General features: G+C 39.5%; 1 long non-coding RNA gene across 1 annotated transcript; it reads left to right on the top strand.

Annotated features, from left to right (window-relative positions):
* The first annotated feature begins 277 nt into the window (after positions 1-277).
* On the top strand, positions 278-19,831 carry LOC118766449. Its single transcript, XR_005002383.1, has 3 exons — positions 278-314; positions 9,613-9,618; positions 19,713-19,831. It is a non-coding gene; the product is annotated as an uncharacterized LOC118766449 (long non-coding RNA).
* The last annotated feature ends 1,979 nt before the right edge of the window (positions 19,832-21,810 follow it).

Below are 21,810 nucleotides of genomic sequence, written 5' to 3' on the forward strand. Positions count from 1 at the left end.
TCTTATAATTGTGTGTGACTAAACATTGATCTTGTGCATCATCATCAACATCATCGTCATCATCATTATTATTATCAAAAAGGCAGTGAGCTGGCAGAATCATTAGCATGCCTGGCAAAATGCTTAGTAGCAGCATTTCAGCCATCTTTACGTCCTGAGTTCAAGTTCCACCGAGGTCAACTTTGCCTTTCATCCTTTTGGGGTTGATGAAAATAAATACCAGTGAAACACTGGGGTCAATTTAATCAATTAGTCCCCTTCCTCAACATTTCAGGCTTTGTGCCTAGAGTAGAAAAGATTATTATTATTATTGAGTGAGAGAGCAGTGCATGCTATCAAAGTGACACTGGGGTAAAATATACGAAGCTCAGTATACTCATCATGACTACCCATCTGATAAGTGTACACCAGGCATATGCATCACAATCATATGTGCACGACATGGTAATCTCATATCAAGATAAACAGCACATGACCTTGCAGGTGGGGCTCAGTTAGAATTTTTTCTGATCGAGTAGCCCATCCCGCTCAAAAGATCCCTGAATAAGGATTGTTTAAGGATGTTGAACGAAATACCCATGTTATCAAAGGTGAATTATCCAAACCTCTAAGAATTCCTTTCAACACATGGCTATGATGCTATTTCTTGTAGGTGAAGTGACTAAGTAGACGTTCACATATTGGCTCAAGTTTTATCTCTATTATTCTGTTGTTACTACTGTTGTTTAGTCCTGGGTTAGCTCTGATTGAACAGCTGTATAACCAAAACATTCCAACTGTGACCATCCAGTGTATTCTTTTTCTCTGAGATAGTGGCATGTGAATCAAGGGAGATTTGGTTTCTACTTCTGGCAGGTCAAGTGACTTCATAAAGGGCCCGCTAATAGATAAGTGTATTTATGTTTTATGCTATGTTGAATTGTGTTATGTGTGCTAGGTTCAGGTTTTGATTGTATAGGTATATATTTTCTGCTATTTCATAGTGTGGTGGTGATTCCCTGGAGCTTGTGTGAGTTGTGCTACCCGTCTTTTATTGGGTGATGATTGCATAGGCCAAGTGATCATTATGTTGTGAAGGTTATGTTATATTATTGAAGAGAATACTGTAAAATATGAGTTGTGGGCAGTGAATTGGCAACGGCAGTAGGACACTTTACAATATTTAACTGCGCACTCTAGGTACAAATCTTATTAAGGTCAACTTTACCTTTAACCCTTTTTGGGGTTGATAAGACAAACAGAATTGTTAGTGTGTCAGACAGGATGCTTTGAAGTGTCTGTTCCAGTTTACACAGTCTGGGTTCAAATCCTGATCTGTCACTTAATGGTAACACTTCAGTTCGGAGTTGCAACCAATAGAAAATATCAGCAATTTGATATAGTTTCCTTGGTTCCATTGGAAAAATTGACTTCCAGTCCTCCACCATGAGTTGTGAACCATATGTAGGATCTGTTGATTATGTATTAGGTGTTAGATTTGTCTCAAATTTTGGCACAAGGCCAGCAAGTTTAGGGGAGGGTGTAAGTTGATTACATCAACCCCAGTGCCCAACAGACCTTTTATTTTATCAACCCCAAAAAGATGAAAGGCAAAGCCCACCATGGCAGAATTTGTACTCACAACATAAAGCAGACAAAATACTGCTAAACATTTTGCCTGGTGCAGTAAGGATTCAGCCATCTTGCCGCCTTTATTAAGTATGATCACATTCTTCTTTGTCATATTATTTTATGTTTAAAATTTACATTTGTTATATTGTATGGGTGACACAGTTTAAACTTCAAATTAAAAGATACCCAATGTACCTGTTGAACCTGTTAGGAAAAGCAGCCAACTCTAGAACTGGATTAATGTAGTACCAGCTTGTAGCATGAGTTAAGAAATACTTATAAATATTAATGCTCTTACTTATATAATAAGCTATAATTTAAACGTTACATGTTCTAGATTTAGTATGAGCAAATCTGTTGACAGTGGGAATATCAGTTTCATAGGTAAGTTTATGTTCAATGTTCATTGCAGTGAGATTGGTCAACAATTTTGACCAAAGATGGTCCTTGGTTCATTTAAAATTTTTTTCAGTTTTGAAAATGACTGCTTACCATCACAGTTGGTAATTATTAGTGACAAAAAGATGTGCTAGGCTTCTAGCTTTGGAAACAAAGGTTGAAAGAATTCGCAGTCATCAATTAATAAAACTCTAAGTTTACAAGCTCTTGCTTGGCACCAATATGAAAAGCAATGTTAGCTTTAAATTGAACAAATTCTTCTCTGAGACTTTCTTACAAATCTCCTGGATCTGATTTGACACAATTTGGTGACATCTTTACAACATCTTCAGGTTTAAATGCCTTTAACTGATGAAGAACTCCACAATAGAACATTCATTGTTTTAGTAAACTTTCTGGTATTTGAGCAGGATAAAAGCAAATCATCACACATAGCAAGAAGTGTTTAGCTTTAAAATTTCTGAGAGAGAATCTGAAATTCAACAAGTGGGTCAAATGTGTTGGCACTATGCTTGCATTAAGAGTTTATTACCAATATTCACTCTCTGATGGGTTTTTTTTCTTATTTATTATTTTGTTCAGTGTTGCAAAAATTGAACCACTTAGCTTGAATATATCTCTGTAAGAATTCATTGATTACAAACCAACACTGATCATTTGATAATATTGTAATATTTGATTCCACAATATAACCGCTATTCCTATTTCCAACTTCATTAACTTTTTAGCATTTGATTCGGCCATGTCTAGCACAAATATGTTACCTGTTTTATATTAAAACTGACCAGATCCAACCTCTCACACTTACCCAACAATGTCATTATAAAAATATAAAAGTGCACCATTGAAATTTTGAAACTACAAAATAATGTGATTAATGCAAAACAATGTAAATAAATTAGCAATACATTTGACAAAGAAATTCGAATGCTAAAGGATTAAGGCTGAAAGTGGTCCATGAGCCTGTTGTTGACACTCTTTTCTGATCATTGTTATTTGAAACAACATCCAACACTTGTTTAACTGCAGAAAAGTTGTTTGTATAACAGTGCTTTTGTTGCTTTTGCACAAGTTCACCACTTAGGATATGGCATTCTTTTCACAATGGACAAATGAGCTGCATTAAATAATGCAGTAAAGGTGGTGGTAGTAGCAGTGGTGGCATTTTACATGCATAGTCTTAAGTGATAGTTTCCATTCACTTATAAGTGTAGATCCATGTAGGTGTCATAATATAGAATCTGAAAACTAGATGATGGACAGACCTGGAGTAACAAGGGCATGTCAATGATGAGGCCATGAATGGGAACAAAAGGGCTCTGATGAATCTGCTAATTGATTGATTCGACAAACAATTGATTGGTTAATTGGTTTACAAATTAATTGATGATAAAAAAATTAAATAGAACTGGTGTGTATGTTTCTTTTCATAATGACCTTTCCAAGATGCAACAAAATAATTTCATCTCAATTATTAAATGAAAGACTTGTTCTAAAAATCTTACACTATGCAAAAACTGAGTTTGCAATTACTGGACATACAATGTATTTATAGAATTAAATGAGCCATTTTGATAAGGAAACTAAACCCAAGTATTTATTCTCATGAAACTTTTTGAACTTGAAAGCATTTGAGTCTATAATTATTTATACCTTTTTGTGAGTACAACTGAAAACATCTAGATGCATTTTTTTTTTACATGGATTGAAACCTAGCTATTTTATCAATTTACAATTACTTTTATGGACCCAACTGCATATTTAATTACACCTGATCTGTGTAATTAGATCACATATCTAAGTAGCTGTGTGGTAAGTAGCTTGCTAACCAACCACATGGTTCCGGGTTCAGTCCAAAGCCTTGTGAGTGGATTTGGTAGACGGAAACTGAAAAAAGCCCATCGTATATATGTATATATATATATATGTGTGTGTGCATGTTTGTGTGTCTGTGTTTGTCTCCCTAGCATTGCTTGACAACCGATGCTGGTGTGTTTACTTCCCCGTAACTTAGCGGTTCGGCAAGACAGACCGATAGAATAAGTACTGGGCTTACAAAGAATAAGTCCCGGGGTCGATTTGCTCGACTAAAGTGGTTTGCTAGTTGTATTCTCTTGGAAAGTTGAATTATGATTATTTTTATGGATTCAACTGCATATTTAAAGGACCTGTATAGATTAGTTCATAAGTGGTGTAATAAAATGAATACATTCTTATCATCATCATTTAACGTCCATTGTCCATGCTGGTATGGGTTGGACAATTTGACTGGGCTGCCATGCTGGAAGGCTGCACCAGACTCCAGTCTGATTTAGCATGGTTTTCTATGGTTGGATGCCCTTCCTAACATCAACCACTCTGAGAGTGTAATGGGTATGTTTATCTTCCATCAGCTATCTATCTATCCGCTCAGTCGAAGTCGACTCTCAGTTACTCGATGGATTAGTGTCCTCCAGTCAGTTCTATCCTGGGCTGCCTCTTTCAGATTGGCTATGTCCATTCCAGTATCCAGCACAGGTGCCAATTTGCATGACGCTAGTATCTGCCACAATTGCAATTTTGCTCAGTTTGATGGGTCTTCTTCTCAGGCATGACATAATGCCAAAGGTCTTGGTCATTGCTTCCATGAGGCCCAACATACAAAAGATGTTCTTTACGTGTCACCAGCACAGGTACACTTGGCTTGAAGGGTCTTCTCAAGCACAACATATTGCCAAAGTTCTCAGTCACCAGTCATTGTCTCTGTGAGGCTCAAAGTTCAAAGATAATGCTTCACCACCTCATCTCCAGTTCTTGTAGTGATGATGGTGGAGGATATCAACTCCTTGATTTTCTAAAATGCACCATAAATGTCCAATAATATTGAGATCTGGGGACCGTGGTGACCAGATAAGAAGTTCAACTTCACTAGAATGTGGAAGGTGGGGAGGGATGGGGATATGTAGGTCTTCTGTTGCAGCAGGGAGAGCTCTGTGGGAGTTTTCAGTATAAGGGGAGAGGTTACTGGTAGAAGAGATTAACGGTATAAGAGAAGAGATTTCCAGTACGAGAGAAGGGATTTCCAGAATTGGTGGTGGGGGCAGGAAAGGGTTGGTGCATTGCGAACAGAACAAGAAATGGCTAGCTTCACCACAAGAAAATCGAAATAGCAGTAAAGGGCAATAGTGAAGCAAAGAACTATAGAAACACAAGAATTATGACAAATATTTAAAGGGATACAGTTCTCGAAGTTATTAATGAATTACAAGTTACAAAGTTATTTTAACTCAAGAGCATTAGCATGTTAATAATACATATTAAATGAATGAAAGAATGATGAATGATTAAAAACTAGAGAAGTTTCTTAGCTTAGCGCCTGGATATTTCGCGTCGTGCTTTGATGATGTCAAATAGCAGGACAAGATGAGAAGATTTGAGAGAAACCATCTGCGAAGGGGTTCTTTATATAATCTACAGCTGGAAGTGGTCAAATAAAATGGCTAGCTTCGCCACAAGAAAATCGAAATAGCAGCAAAAGACAATAGTAAAGCAAAGGACAATAAAAACACATGAGAATTATGTCAAGTATTTAAAGAGTTCCATTATTATATCACCCAAAGTTTGACCCACATTGATGCCTTTGGAATGTAAACTCTGGTAGAGGATAGCTCAGATGTGGTACAGTATGTTAGAAATCTGCTCTTAACCATAGTAAGGCTCCCACTGACAGTTTGAATTGGCAATTTGAAGTGAAATGACCTTTATTAATGAACAGCTGGTAACTGCCAACACTCCTGATATACCTATATTTCCTCCTATCTAGCAATTATGTTGACATTAACAAACATTAACAATTTTTATGGTAATGCATTAAGTCAAAATTTGAATAGTTGGATCCTATTTCTAAAGCTCCTGATTCTGTTTCAAGCCAAATCAAAAACACAATGCTTGAATGCTACAATATTACATAAATTCATATAACACATTGTTATTTAAGCTGTTAAAATTTTAAATAATTTCTGATGATACACAACTTTAATGTACTACTTTTGCTTTGTTCTGCTGCTGTTGACATTGTTGATAGTAATGATGAATAATTATGATTTTGAAAATTAATAAGACCTAAAACATGTGTGTATCTATAAATGTGTCTAACTTATGTATCTAGGTGATGTAAAAGTCTAAGAAAATTTTAACACTGAGAAACTTCAGTGAGTGCAATGCAGATACCATTTTTCTATGTTGTTACTATATCAGCATCAATCTATGCAGTGTTACATATAATTATCCATATACAAATAGATCAGACCTATTGTATTCACCGATTGACTTCAGTATTCATTGACTGTTGTTGTGAAGGCCATTAAGACTGGAAGCTACAAGCATGTAAGGGAGACTGGTAGTATCAGATCTCAGTTCAATTCTTGATACAAGCTTTCCGTAATGATCACCTTTGGTAACAATGTTGCCTTCAATCACATATTCTTATGGATGTCTTTCATAGGGATGGGTACAAGATACAGGTGGTTAGTGAAAGAAGTGACATGAGATAAAAGTTATTTAGGAAGAAAGTGGTTGATGTGATAGTTTGTAGAAATGGTATTAGGAAACAATGCTACCTAAGCCAACCTCCTAGTTGAGATATGTAGCCAATATCTTTTTAACCTGGTCTCATCTGGAAGAAGCACTTGTTCTGCTGGATCATGAGACTTCAGAAAGATCTTCAAAACAATTCACAGCTGAGAAGGAAAATGTTCTGAATGTTCTAAGAACTAAACTTACTTGCTCATTCCAAGAGTAGAGATATAAGGAATCAAGAATGTTAGAAACCTGCTGTGATCTGTTTAATATAAGAGGCGTGTTGGAAAAAATTCAGATCTGTGATCCATGCACCATCATGATAATTTCAAAAACAGGTCTGCCTTTCAGGGACTTCTCTCCTGAACAGGTCCTCCTTCAGAAGAGATTATAATAAAGAAATGCAGACAGTCCATCCATTCAGCTGTGTCAGTGAATACAAAGATGATGCTATCTGTTTCCAAACAGTAAGGCTTGAGGGACTCCAAAATGTTGCAATCTGTAGCGAGATATTAAAATCAAGTATGGCTGATAATTTGTAGAATTCAGGAGGAACTACAGTCCTTGGACACAGAAGGTAGCTGGAAATTCTTACGGGACAGCTTACTGAGTGTCACACACTAAGTCTGCACCTCACATAAGAGGTGCAGCAACATTAAAGGAAGATTAACCGGGAAGATAGCTTTCAAGTGCAGCAGATGCACAGGGGCAATAAACACCACAGATGCTCAGAAAACACTCCATTACATGCCAGGGGGAGAAACTAGAAGTAGTTGATAGCTTCCACTACCTAGGTGACCAAGTCTGTAGTGGGGGTGGAAGCTCAGAGAGTGTTACCACTAGAATAAAAATAGCCTGGGCAAAGTTCAGAAAGCTTCTACCCCTACTGGTGACAAAGGGCCTCTCACTCAGAGTGAAAGGTAGGTTTGTATGATGCATGTGTGTGAACTGCCATGCTTTATGGCAGTGAAACATGGGCCGTGACTGCCTGAAGATGTGTAGGCTCGAAAGAAATGAAGCTAGCATGATCTGCTGGATGTGTAATGCTAGTGTGCACACACGACAGAGTGTAAGTGCCCTGAGAGAAATGTTAGACATAAGATGCATTGGATGTGGCATGTAAGAGAGACGTTTGCGCTGGTATGGTCATGTACTGCAGATGGACAAGGAGAGCTGTGTGAAGAAGTGCCACTCCCAAACAGTGGAAGGAATCTGGGGTAGAGGGAAACCCAAGAAGACATGGGATGAGGTGGTGAAGCATGACCTTCGAACGTTGTGCCTCACAGAGGCAATGACAAAAGACCGAGACCTCTGGAGATATGCTGTGACTGAGAATACCTAGCAAATAAAGTGAGTCCACAGCTGTAACCTACACCAGTATCACATAACCGGCCCACTCAAAAGTACTTTGGATTGAAGGTGACATGCCATGCTTGAGGAGACTTTTCAGTCAAGTACATCAACATCAACGGCAATATCAAAATCAAATCAAATGGAAATTGTAGCTGTGAGCCCCATGCCGGTAGCACGTAAAAAACACCATCTGAATGTGGCCAATGCCAGTGCCACTTTGACTGGCTTCCATGTTGGTGGCATGTAAAAGCACCATCCGATCATGGTCGATGCCAGCTCCTCTGGCCCATGTGCCAGTGACATGTAAAAAAAGCACCCACTACACTCTTGGAGTGGTTGGTGTTAGGAAGGGCATCCAGCTGTAGAAACACTGCCAAATCAGATTGGGGCCTGGTGCAACCTTCTGGCTTCTCAGACCCCAGTCAAACTGTCCAACCCATGCCAGCTTGGAAAACGGACGCTAAACGATGATGATGATGATGATGATGAAATGGATGTTGCCAGCTGTTATGGAACAAAGTCATAAGAGGAAACAACTGAAGTACTCCTTCCTTTGTTCCTTCTCGAGCCATGCCTGGCTCATAAGGGCCGGTTTCCTGGTTTCCTTGGTGTATAGGTTCCCCACCTGGATGGGACACCAGTCCGTTGCAGGTGAGCTGCAAGATGCAGGAGGAAGGAGTAAGAGAAAGTTGTGGCAAAAGAGTCAGCAGAAGTTTGCCATTACTTTCAGCTGGAGCCGCATGGAGATTAGGTGTTTCACTCATAAACACAGGCATCGCCTGGTCTGAGATTCGAACCCGCGATCCCTCGACCACGAGTCCACTGCTCTAACCACTAGGCCATGTGCCTCCACTACTGAATTACTCAGTACACATTCTGAGTTCTGATAACCCTCTTAGTTGGTCCAGAATGGGCACAAACACCACATGGAAGCCTAGCAGAGAATATTAAACCCACAACCCCAAAGATGTATAATTTTAGGTTTAAAGTTCCTAATTTTCATCACTATAGAACATTGTCCTACAGAACATTGGTTAAGTTCTAACTGTTTAACTCGTGGGTGTGAGTTCAATACTTGAGTCAGTCAGATAATACTAACGACTGGGAAAATATTAACAAATATAGCATGCACTTGAAGGGAGTCAGGGTGTGATACAACCTAGATGAAAGTACTAGTGTGAACATGTCAGTGCATTATAATAGTATAGCGAGGGAAACTAGATGAACAGATGTATGAATTCATAAAAGACATGAGTCAACATTTAAAATCAAACAATATACATAAAAATATATATATGCAGATTATATATGAAATTGCTTTATTTGTGTGTCTCTGCTCACCTACCTTTATTTTACATGGTTCAGTTCATCTGAGAGAATTAAATGAAAAACAGGTTCCATTCCCATATGGTGCCCGAACTGGTTTATTTGAGTTAAATGTTTGGTCATGAACACAATATAGCTGCTATGTATTCTTATTCATCAAACTTGTCACCATATCTGATTACTTATAATATATACTAAAGTGTTACCTGTCATATGACATATAATGTCGAAAATTTGCTGAGGCCACAGAGAGTAATATCATCATCAATAATATTAATATGCTAACTTTTGTTTTTTTGTGTACGTATGTTCATACTTGTGGTGTGTGTCACACTTACTTTAAAGGAAGAGGTAAAAAGGTTGAAGGGAGAGGTACAAAGAAAAAGAGAAATAAAAGGTGTTAAGCAGAGGAGGTATAGTAGGAATGAGTGGCAAAGTGGGAGAGAAGAGGGACAGAGAGGAAGTGAGAGAGAGAGACAGTGAGTGGTGACTGAAAGGAAGGTGGCATTCCTTTTTCTGTTTTTAAATGTTTACCAGTATTTTCAGAGTAGACTGATGCATACAATGAAAGAAAAGTAGATAGATAGATAGATAGATAGATAGATAGATAGATACATACATACATACATACATACATACATACATACATACATACATACATATACATGCATACATACATACATGCATGCATACATACATACATACATACATACATACATACATACATACATACATTGTTAAATTAAAAGTGGGAAAGAGGAAGTGAGACAGAAAGAAGGACAGTGAGTGGTAACTGAAAGGAAGGTGGTGTTCGTTTCCTGTTTTTTAATGTTTATCAGTATTTTCAGAGTAGATTGATACATACATTGAAAGAAAAGTAGATACTTAGATATACAGACACTTTGTTAAATCAAAGACAAATGACTACAGCAAATATTGGATGTCACTTACACTTTTCATTACCACACAAGGATAAAATTAACATGCAAGTGTCTGAGTACTCCACAGATATACATACCATTAATGTAGTTCTCAGGAAGATTCAGCCTCACACAGAATGTGACAAAGCTGGTTCCTTTGAATTACAGCTACAACTCCTTTTGGTCGGTTGAGTAGACTTGAGCAAGATAAACCTTCAAGTGGTTGAAAGAAAAAGAATAACGATCTTACATTGGGGCAGGAAAATCTTTTTAGTTGTTAGGGTCACTATGGGTGTTAAACCGGTCCTAACAGTGGCATTCATGAGTCTCACAGATCTGGAGGTCCAATTCCCTAGATAAACACCAATGTGCAGGCTGTTGCTATTGTTGTTGTTGTTGTTAAGCAACAAGATGGGTTAGGGTGATTAGGTGATGGTCTAGGGATTAGGGGCGGGAGACCCCAGTCCTTGGAAAAAAAAACAACTTTTGTCGTCTTGTTGTAGTCGAGGGCTTTTCATTGACACCCGACACCATTCTTGAATGGCAGGCTGTTGTTATGAAACTGAGTGTGAGTTGAGGGTGAGGACACTACATGATGGAATAGCAACTATATCACTGCTTATACTAAATACAACATTTTTGCCTTATGACAAGGAACATTTCCTTTCCTTTCACTCTTATTAAAAAATGACACCCCATTGCTTACAACAATGAGGTTCCTGTTTATCTGATCAATGGAACAGTCTACCCGTAAAATTAATGCGCAAGTGGTGACTGAATACTCTACAGACATGCATACCATTAACGTAGTTCTCAATGAGATTCAGCCTTGTCACAGAATGTGACAAGGTTGGCCCCTTTGAATTACAACAACTCATTTTTGCCAGCTGAGTGAACTGTAGCAAGGTGAAGTAGAGTGCCTTGCGCAAGAACACAACATGCCGTTGGGAATCGTACCCATGACTTTACAATCATGGGCTAAATACCTCTAATCACTGAGCCATGCACCTTCACTCTCTTAACCATAAAGAAAAGTAGTGAAGCGATAGAGACAGGAAAAGGAAAGCCTCAGTCATTTAAGATGACAATTAGACTGAAATACAATCAATCTTTTCTAGCTTCTTTACTTTTAATGATGAAGAAGAGGGAAAGAGATTTAGTAATGAATAGAGGGAAAATCTTTCAGGTGTTTAGGTTTTCATTCTGGGAGTTCAAGAATGATTGACTGTTAGTTCTCTCTTCTTTCCTCCATTGCCGATACTTATTCGCCTTGTTCGATAGTTCTCCATGTCTTTTAGTTGCGGGAAAAGACTATTTTTAACATTTTCTCTACAAACTACAAACAAGTCCCACTCCCATTTTTTTCTCTCCATTGAAAAGCTAATGCAAATTTCAAACTGGGTATAGCTGTGAAAAGAGCTCAGAAAAATGGGTAATACCCATTACAAAATGGGTGAAGGAGGAAAGTTGGCAACAGGTGGGTACATGAAATTCAACTCTATAGAGTGTCTTCTACTATAGACTCAGATTGACCAAAGCCTTGTGAGTGGATTTGGTAGATGGAAACTGAAAGAAGACCATTGTATATATGTGTGTGTGTGTGTGTTTGTGTCTGTGTTTGCATCCCCATAACTTAGTGGTTCAGCAGAAGAGACTTATAGAATAAGCACCAGGCTTACAGGGAATAAGTCCAGGGTCAACTAAAGGGCAGTGCACCAGCATGGCCATGGTCAAATAACTGAAACAGCTAGTCATGTAATATTACATTGTTGCAATTATAATTTTACTAGTTTTCAAATTCCATGATGTTCATGCAAAATTATCATCATCATCGTATAGCATCCTCTTTCCATGCTGGCATGGGTTGGACAATTTGACATGGAGCTGACCAGCAGGGGGCTGTCCAGACTCCAACTATCTGTTATAGCATGGTTTCTACAGCTAGATGCCCTTCTTAATACCAACCATTTAACAGAGTGTGCTGAGTGCTTTTTACATGCCACAGGCACAAGTGCATTTATGTGACACCAGCATGGGTGCTTTTTAAGTGGCACTGGCACCTGAAGGACAAGCCTATATATGTGGAAGACAGGGATTCTACTTAACTTGATGCATCTTATCAAGTACAGCAAATCACCACATCTCCTGGTCCTTTGTCATTTCCTCAATGCTCAGTGTGTTGGACTTAGAATTGTGAAGTTGTGGGTTTGACTCCTGTACTGAATCCCTGATTTTTTTACTTACTGAATCTGTAAGAAGAGGCAGGATACATGACTCATGCAGGCCCTCTGAGATTGGAGAATTAATGCTATCAATGTTTCATTTGAGCTGTTGCAAGTCAATACCACTGGAAAAATGTGAATGGGGAGATTCCAGAAGACCGGTGTTCTTGGAAAGAAAGAGGGGACCTAATGGTTAATGTGGAGAAACGGGGTTGGAAGCACCCAAGGGTAATGAGAGATGTGTGAGTTGATGGTGCCTGAGTGGAGGAGGTATGAGATAAGCCAACTCCAAGAAGTATATGCCATTATAGTAACAATAGAAATGACAGAGAGAGGAAACAGTATTTCTGTAAAACAAAGGCTGGAGTGTTTCCTATGGTGTTGAAGTACCAATCAGCAGTGTGGCGCTTCTCTGGATACAATCCAGGATGTGTAAGCAGTACTCTGTTATTGGTATCACTTTACCCTTGTGAAGTGTCAACATCTGTTGGGAGCTGAAATATCTTCTGGTCCTAATGAGGTCTGAAAATAAATGTCATTCCATTCAGAAAGGAGTTTTGTGGTCACAATTAACTGCCTAGGAAGCTGAGATAAGCTCAATCAAATGTATCAGTAGGCTCCAGACAGACTTTAATTATACAAAATAAAGAAATGAGGGCCAATTTTCAAAATAAAAATGTTTATTAATTAAAAATGAAATAAAATATTACAAACTTCTTATTTCTATTTTTGCAACAGTGAGTGAGGAAGAGAGGTAATTTGATGGCACAAAAGGATGATTGATGTAAAATGTGAGTGGAGAGGATTGTAGTAAAATGAAAGCTGGATATTTAGTGAAATAGTTCCAGATAGTGAGAAAGGTGAGTGCCATCAGGGAAAAAATGATGAAAAGTGCAATTCTACTCACAATTTCGGAACCAGGACACTGAGGCTTGAGAGATTATATATAGTGTGGATAGTTTAAGGAGGAAAGAGGGTGAGGGGCCCAGTTCTACTTATATATGCTCATTGTGCTTCCAGATTCTGACAGTGAGACAGATTCATCACAATGACCAGGTCTTCTTGAGCACCACATATCGCCAGCCATCCTAGTCCTTCGTCCTCTCCTCCATGAGGTTCAAAGTCCATCTTCACCACATCATCCTATGTCTTCCTGAGTTTCCCTCTTCTCTAAGTTTTATCCATATTATGTAATTAGTGCTTCTTAATGCAGTTGTCCTTGTCCATATGCATTACTTGTCCATACCAGCACAGCTTTCTTGCACACTACATCTCATCCCTTTTATGACTAGTTTTTCTTATGTCATTTATGTACAATTACATTGCACACCCAATAGACATGCTAGCTTAATTTCTTTCCAGTCTTCTCAAGCACCTCTGAATTCACAGCCCATGTTTCATTATCAGGCAGCATCACAGTTCTAATATGAATGTCCTACAATCTGCTCTTCCATCTGAAGGAAAAGACCTTTGTTTCCAGCAGTGGCAGCAGCTCCTGAACTTTTTCAACCCATTCTTATCCTAGCTGCTGTACTTTCAGAGTAACCACCTCCCTGCTAATTTTATTTGCTAGATAACATAAGCTATCAACTATTTCTAATGAACCATCAGAACATTTAAAAGAATCTATTTCCAGTGTATGTGGAGGTACGTGGCTTAGTGGTTAGGGTGTTGAACTCATGATCGTAAGATTGTGGTTTCAATTCCTCGACCGGGTGATGCGTTGTGTTCTTGAGCAAAACATTTCATTTCATGTTGCTCCAGTCCACTCAGGTGGCAAAAATGAGTAATCCTGTGATGGACTGGCGTCCTGTCCAGGTAGGGAATTTCTATGCCACTGAAACCGTGAAACCGGCCCTTATGAGCCTGGCATAGCTCGAGAAGGAACATTTATTTAAAATTTTTTAATTTCCAGTGTATTGTACATGCTGCTCCAGCACATCTATCACATATGAAGCTTAATTTTTCTGACAGTCCACCTGTGATTCCACAATAGATTTTGTGTGTCCATAGTTTACATTGAGTACAGTGTACAGAGTTTATGTTAACTCCTTTTCTACATACTGAGAATGGCTATTCTTCTAAAGAGCAAAAAAAAAAAAAAGAACAGGGTCAATTCATTTGATTAAAAATTCTTCAAGGTAGTGCTCCAGCATAGCTGCAGTCTAATGACTGAAACAAGTAAGCAATAAAAGGTATGCATAATCTTATATCAAATCTGTTGCACAGATCATTTCTAGCAGTATTAGCAGTAACAAAATCCATGTTAGCTAGTATGTGCCTTGTCAAAAGCCACCAAAATAACCTCATTTGTAATAGCTATCACACTACACAAGTGACTGGGTATCAAAATGAATATTGATGCTTGACGACACAGCTTAATTGAAAATGTTTCATCAAAGAATAATTAGAAATGAAAGTATTCAATAATGTGAGTCACCACTGGAAAGAAGTGTTTAATTATGAAAGTATTTATTATTCAACACTGTTCCATCTTTTTACGACTATAAAATGGAGCATAACAAATTATTTAGACCATTTTAAACTTAACATTATTTTCCCGCCTAATTCAGTTGTTCTCTCTCCACATACCTATCAGATTATGAAGCAAATGCCTCAGTGGGCATGATATAGACAGCATTCACAAAGTCAAAAGTGACCTACATTACTGTCAATATCTATTTCAATGTTTAAATGAATATGTTCTCATTTGTATATGCGTATCCATGCATTTAATTTCTTTTTTCTAGGTGTATTGTACATCTGTGTATTATAAACAAAGATATAGTGATAAATCTGTCAGTATACATATGTATATATCATCATCATCATCGTTTAGCATCTGCTTTTCATGCTAGCATGGGTTGGACGGTTCAACTGGGATCTGGGAAGCCAGAAGGCTGCACCTGATCTGGCAATTTTTCTACGGCTGGATGCCCTTCCTAACGCCAACCACTCCATGAGTGTAGTGGGTGCATTTTACGTGCCACCGGCACAGGTGCCAGACGAGGCTGGCAAACGGTCATGATTGGTTGGTGCTTTTCATGTGCCACCGGCACAGAGGCCAGGTGAGGCTGGCAATGGCCATGATCAGATGGTGCTTTTTATGTGCCCCCGGCATGGAGGCCAGTTGGGGCAGTGCTGGCAATGGCCACGTTCTTATGTGCCACCAGCACTGGTATCACAGCTACAATTTCCATTGATGTTGATCGATTTTGATTTTGATTTTCACTTGCCTCAACAGGTCTTCACAAGTAGAGTTTTGTGTCCCAAGAAGGAAAGGTATGCATAAGTGGACTGGCTACATCCCAGGTAGAGGCCACAGGTTATGGTCTCACTTGTCCTGCCAGGTCTTCTCACGCACAGCATACTTCCAAAGGTCATATTTATATATATATATATATATATATATATATATATATATATCAATCATCATTTAATGTCCACTTTCCATGCTGGCATGAGTTGGATGGTTTGATGGGAGTTTGCTAGGCAAACGAGTGCACTATGCTTTGCTGTCTGTTTTGGTAGGGATTTTATAGCATGATGCCCCGTCTTAGTACCAACCGCTCCATAGAGTGGACTGAGTGAGTTTTATCACAACAAACCTTCAGGAAACCTACCAGCCACCTAGTCACTTACCGATCGGGCCAACATACCAGCCAAATTGACTACATCCTTGCAAGGCAAAGGGAGAGATGGCTGCTTATAAATGCCAAAACCTTCCCAGGTGAAGAATGTACCCCACAACATAGACTGGTAGTTAGTGACTTTAGGATCAGGACTAGGAGGACAACCAGAAGACGACCAATATGGAGAAGAAGGATCTGGAAGCTTAAAGATCCTGCAAATGGACAGAGATTAGAGACATATTACTTGAAGCCTCTGACGAAGTAGAAGGGGATAGAGCATCACAGGGGGTAGAAGACAGCTGGACGTTTCTAAGGGACAACCTGCTGAGAGCCACTGACCAGATCTGTGGCTGGTGCAAAGTCCCCTCTTGACCTAGAATAACGTGGTGGTGGAACAATATTGTAGACAGGGCTATTAGAGAAAAGAGACAGGTTTGAAGGTCTGGAAAAATGGGGGTAGCAGGGAATTGTATCAGACTGCCAAAAGAGAAGCTAAGAGACAGGTTTATTTAGCCAGAGGGGAAGCAGATAAGAAAAAATTTGCCAATGTTCTGCGCCGTGAGGACCAAAGACTGGAGGTGTTTCGCGTTGCAAGACAGTGTGTGAGAGAGAATCGTGATGTGGTAGGAGAGAAGTGTGTTCGCATGGAAGATGGTTCACTTGCGCTAAATGAGGATGCAAAGAGAGAGGCTTGGAGATGCCACTATGAAAGTTTGCTGAATAAAGAAAATGAATGGGATAAAGAGAGTCTGCCGAATGTTGACCCAACAGAGGGACCAGCTATCCGAGTTGATAGTTCCGTGGTAGCTAAGGCAATTAGAAGCATGAAGTCAGGAAAAGCCCCAGGCCCATCAGGAATCACTGCAGAGATGCTCAAAATGTCTGGTAGTGTCGGCTATAGCCTAGTCACCCATATAGTTAATCAGGTGATACACAAAGGAGTCATACCCAATGACTGGTGTAGCAGCATAATAGTCAACTGCTACAAAGGTAAAGGTGACGCCCTAGATACAAATAATTACAGAGGTATCAAGCTGTTGGATCAGGTGATGAAGGTTACGGAGAGGGTCATAGCCCAACTAATTAGAGAGAGAGTTAGTTTAGATGAGATGCAGTTTGGGTTTGTGCCAGGGAAAAAAGTACTACTGATGCTATATTCCTGGTAAGGCAGCTGCAGGAGAAATACCAAGCCAAAGATAAGCCCCTGTACCTGGCTTTTGTTGACATGGAGAAAGCCTTCGACAGGGTCCCCTGATCCCTTATCTGGTGGGCAATGAGGAAACTAGGGATAGATGAATGGTTAGTGAGAGCTGTGCGGGCCATGTATAGGGACGCTGCTAGTAGGGTGAGGGTTGGAAACGAGTACAGTGAAGAATTCCGGGTAGAGGTAGGGGTCCACCAAGGCTCAGTACTCAGTCCCCTCCTATTTATCATAGTCCTCCAGGCAATAACGGAGGAATTCAAGACAGGATGCCCTTGGGAGCTCCTCTATGCTGATGACCTTGCTCTAATTGCTGAGTCGCTATCAGAACTGGAGGAGAAGTTTCAGGTGTGGAAATAAGGATTAGAATCGAAGGGCCTCAGAGTCAATCTAGCTAAAACAAAAGTCGTAATCAGTAGGAAGGTAGACAAATCACAAACGCCTTCAGGTAGATGGCCCTGCTCGATCTGTAGAAAAGGTGTAGGTAGAAACTCTATAAGATGTACCCAGTGTAAGCTATGGACACATAAGAGGTGCAGCAATGTCAAAGGAAGGTTAACTAGGAAGATGGTTTTTGTATGTGGCAGATGTTCAGGAACAATAAACACTGAAAATGCTCTGAGACCACTTCCGTCACTTTCCGGGGAAAAACTAGAAATAGTGATAGTTTCCGTTACCTAGGTGACCAAGTCAGCAGCGGGGGCGGGTGTGCTGAAAGTGTAACTGCTAGAGTAAGAATAGCTTGGGCAAAGTTCAGAGAGCTCTTACCCCTGCTGGTGACAAAAGGCCTCTCGCACAGAGTGAAAGGCAGACTGTATGATGCGTGTGTACGAACAGCCATGCTACATGGCAGTGAAACATGGGCCGTGACTGCTGAGGATATGCGTAAGCTCGCAAGAAATGAAGCCAGTATGCTCCGATGGATGTGTAATGTCAGTGTTCATAATCGACAGAGTGTAAGTACCTTGAGAGAAAAGCTGGACCTAAGAAGCATCAGTTGTGGTGTGCAAGAGAGACGATTGCGTTGGTATGGTCATGTGGCGAGAATGGATGAAGATAGTTGTGTGAAAAAGTGCCACACCCTAGCGGTTGAGGGAACCTGTGGAAGAAGCAGACCCAGGAAAACCTGGGACGAGGTGGTGAAGCACGACCGTCGAACTTTAGGTCTCACTGAGGAAATGACTAGAGACCGAGTCCTCTGGAAGTGTGCTGTGCGCGAGAAGACCCGGCAGGACAAGTGAGTCCATAACCCGTGGCCTTCTACTTGGGATGGAGCCAGCCTACGTATGCATACCTTCCCTTCTTGGGACACAATACTCTACTTGTGAAGACCTGTTGAGGCAAGTGAGGATCAGAATCGAAATCGATCAATGGAAATTGCAGATGTGTTACCAGTGCCGGTGGCATGTCGATACTCTACTGTGAAGACCCATTGAGGCAAGTGAGGATCAGAAATGGAAATCGATCAATGGAAATTGCAGATGTGTTACCAGTGCCGGTGGCATGTCGAAACTCTACTTGTGAAGACCCGTTGAGGCAAGTGAGGATCAGAATGGAAATCGATCAATGGAAATTGCAGATGTGTTACCAGTGCCGGTGGCATGTAAGAGAACCTTCCGTTTCGCGACCGTTGCCAGCACCGCCCCGTTTCGTGTCCGTTGCCAGCCTCGCCTGGCCCTTGTGCCGGTGGCACATAAAAAGCACCATCCGTTCGTGGCCGTTTGCCAGCTCTGTCTGGCACCTGTGCGGGTGGCACGTAAAAAGCACCCACTACACTCACGGAGTGGTTGGCGTTAGGAAGGGCATCCAGCCGTAGAAACACTGCCAGATTTGACTGGGCCTGATGAAGCCTTCTGGCTTCACAGACCCCAGTAGAACCGTCCAACCCATGCTAGCATGGAAAACGGACGCTAAACGACGATGATGATGATGATGATGAAACCATAGGTACTTAATATTATTATTTTATGTTTGACATTTGCTTTACATTTGTACAAGTTGGCGCCAAGTCTCACCCAGAGACATCAAGAGACAAGTTGGAAGTTCATGTTGGTGTTATGCCTAGGGTGCCATATATTTGGTTTTGTACATAGTGTTGTTCTAGAGAATGTTTAAGAAAACATAAGAAAATTATGTTTGTTTTAAAACTTGAGATTACATAGAAATTATTATTATTATTATTATTATTATTATTAAGGTGGAAAGCTGACAGAATCATTAGTGCATTAGATGAAAAGCTTAGTGGCATTCCTTCTGGTTTTACATTCTGAGTTCAAATACTACTTGGGTCGACTTTACCTTCCATCCTTCTGAGGTCAATAAAATAAATACCAGTTGAGTACTGGGGTTGATGTATTCAACTTACTCTCTTCCCTAAAACCTGCTGGCCTTGTGCCAAAATTTGAAAGCATATAATAATAATAATAATAATAATAATAATAATTATAATAATTATTGTTATTGTTATTATTATTATTATTAAAGTAGCAAGCTGGCAGAATCATTAGCATGCTAAGCAAATTACTTAGTGGCATTCCATCCATCATTACATTCCAAGTTCAAATTCTGCTGACACCAAATTTGCCTTTTATGCTTTAGGAGTTAATATAATAAGTAGCAGTTGAGCACTGGGGTTGATGCAATCAACTGACCACCTTCCCTGAAAGTCTCGCTTTATGCCAAAATTTGAAACCATTATTAAGATAGTGAACTGGCAGAATTATTAGCACATTGGATGCAATGCTTTGTGGCATTTCTTCTTGCTTTTTACACTGAGTTCAAATTCCACCAAGGTCAACTTTGCCTTTCATTCTTTCAGGGTCAATAAAAGAAGCACCAATTAAATACAAGAGTCAATGAAAACAACTAGCTCCCATCCACCTAAATTTCAGGCCTTGAGCCAAAAATTGAAACATTTATCATTATTATTATTATTATTATTAAGGTGGTGAGCTGACAGAATTGCATGGATGCAATGCTTTGCGGCATTTCTTCTCACTCTTTACATTCTGAGTTCAAATTCCGCCAAGGTCAACTTTGTCTTTCATCATTTTGGGGTCGATGCATGAAGTACCAGTTGCATACTAGGGTCAATCTAATCAACTGGTCCCCTCCTCCAAAATTTCAAGCCTTGTGTCTATAGTAGAAAAGATTATTATTAAGGCGGTGAGCTGGCAGAACTGTTAGCACACTGGATGGAATGCTTAGCGGTATTTTATCTGCTGTTACATTCTGAGTTCAAATTCTGCTAAGGTCAACTTTGCCTTTCATCCTTTCAGGGTTGATAACTTAAGTACTAGCTGAGTACTGGGGTTGTGGTAATCAACTTAACTCCCTAAGGCAGTGAGCAGACAGAATTGTTATCGTGCTGGACAAAATGCTTAGTGGCATTTCTTCCAGTTTTATGTTCTGAGTTCAAATTGACTTTGCCTTTCATCTTTTGGGGGTCAATAAAATAAGCTGGGCACTGGGGTCAACATTATTGTCTAGTCTCCTTCCTCTAAAATTTCAGGCTTTGTAGCAGTAGAATTATTATCATAATTATTAATAATTCCACCAAGGTTGACTTTGCCTTTCATCCTTTCAGGGTCGATAAATGCCTTCAGTAGAAAGTATTATTATTATTAATATTATTATTCTTCTTATTATTATTATGCCGGTGGCACGTAAAAAGTACCCACTACACTCTCGGAGTGGTTGGCATTAAGAAGGGCATCCAGCTATAGAAACTCTGCCAGATCAAGATTGGAGCCTGGTGCAGCCATCTGGTTCACTAGCCCTCAGTCAAAATCGTCCAACCCATGCTAGCATGGAAAGCAGACGTTAAACGATGATGATGATGATGATGATTAATGGTAAGTTATGACAGTGAGCTGGCAGAATTGTTAGAATGTTGGGCAAAATGTTTAGTGACAGTTTGCCCATCTTTTATGTTCTGAGTTTAAATTTCACCAAGGCCAACTTTGCCTTTCATCCTTTCAAGTTGATAAAATAAGTACCAATTGAGCACTAAGAGTAATTTAACTGACTTACAGTTCTCCTGAAATTGCTGACCTTGTGCCAAAATTTGAAACCATTATTAATGGTTAGGTGGTGAATTAGCAGAATCATTAGAGTATTAGAAAATAAAAAAAATGCTTTGCTTTACTTCTTCTGACTCTTTACAAAGAGAGTTCAAATCTTGCTAAAGTTATCTCTGCCTTTCATCCTTCTAGGGTTGATAAAATAAAGTACCAGACCTTGCATATTTCTTTTATAGAAACCACACAGCTGCAAGCATTTAGGCCAGATCTATAGAGTGTGGATAACTTCCTCTTTCCCCCAGTTTTGAAGGTTCTGATAAAGGTCAGGAATACTGCTTGTCTTCCTGACTTAGTCATGAAAAAAGATAGTCATCAAATGTCTGATTTTAAAACGTCTAAATGTCAGATGAATTGTTGATAATAAGACTATACATTTTCCAAATTATTAACCTCATTTTTACAGTGTATATTTAAAATATCTACTTTTACAAAATGTTTCAGTTTCCAGTTGATATCAAGTATCTAATTCCAAGTTATGTACATTGTCCCAGACTGGATTTGAACTTG

This window comes from Octopus sinensis, linkage group LG1 (genome assembly GCF_006345805.1).
Source record: "Octopus sinensis linkage group LG1, ASM634580v1, whole genome shotgun sequence".
In the NCBI taxonomy this organism is placed as follows: Eukaryota; Metazoa; Mollusca; class Cephalopoda; order Octopoda; family Octopodidae; genus Octopus; species Octopus sinensis.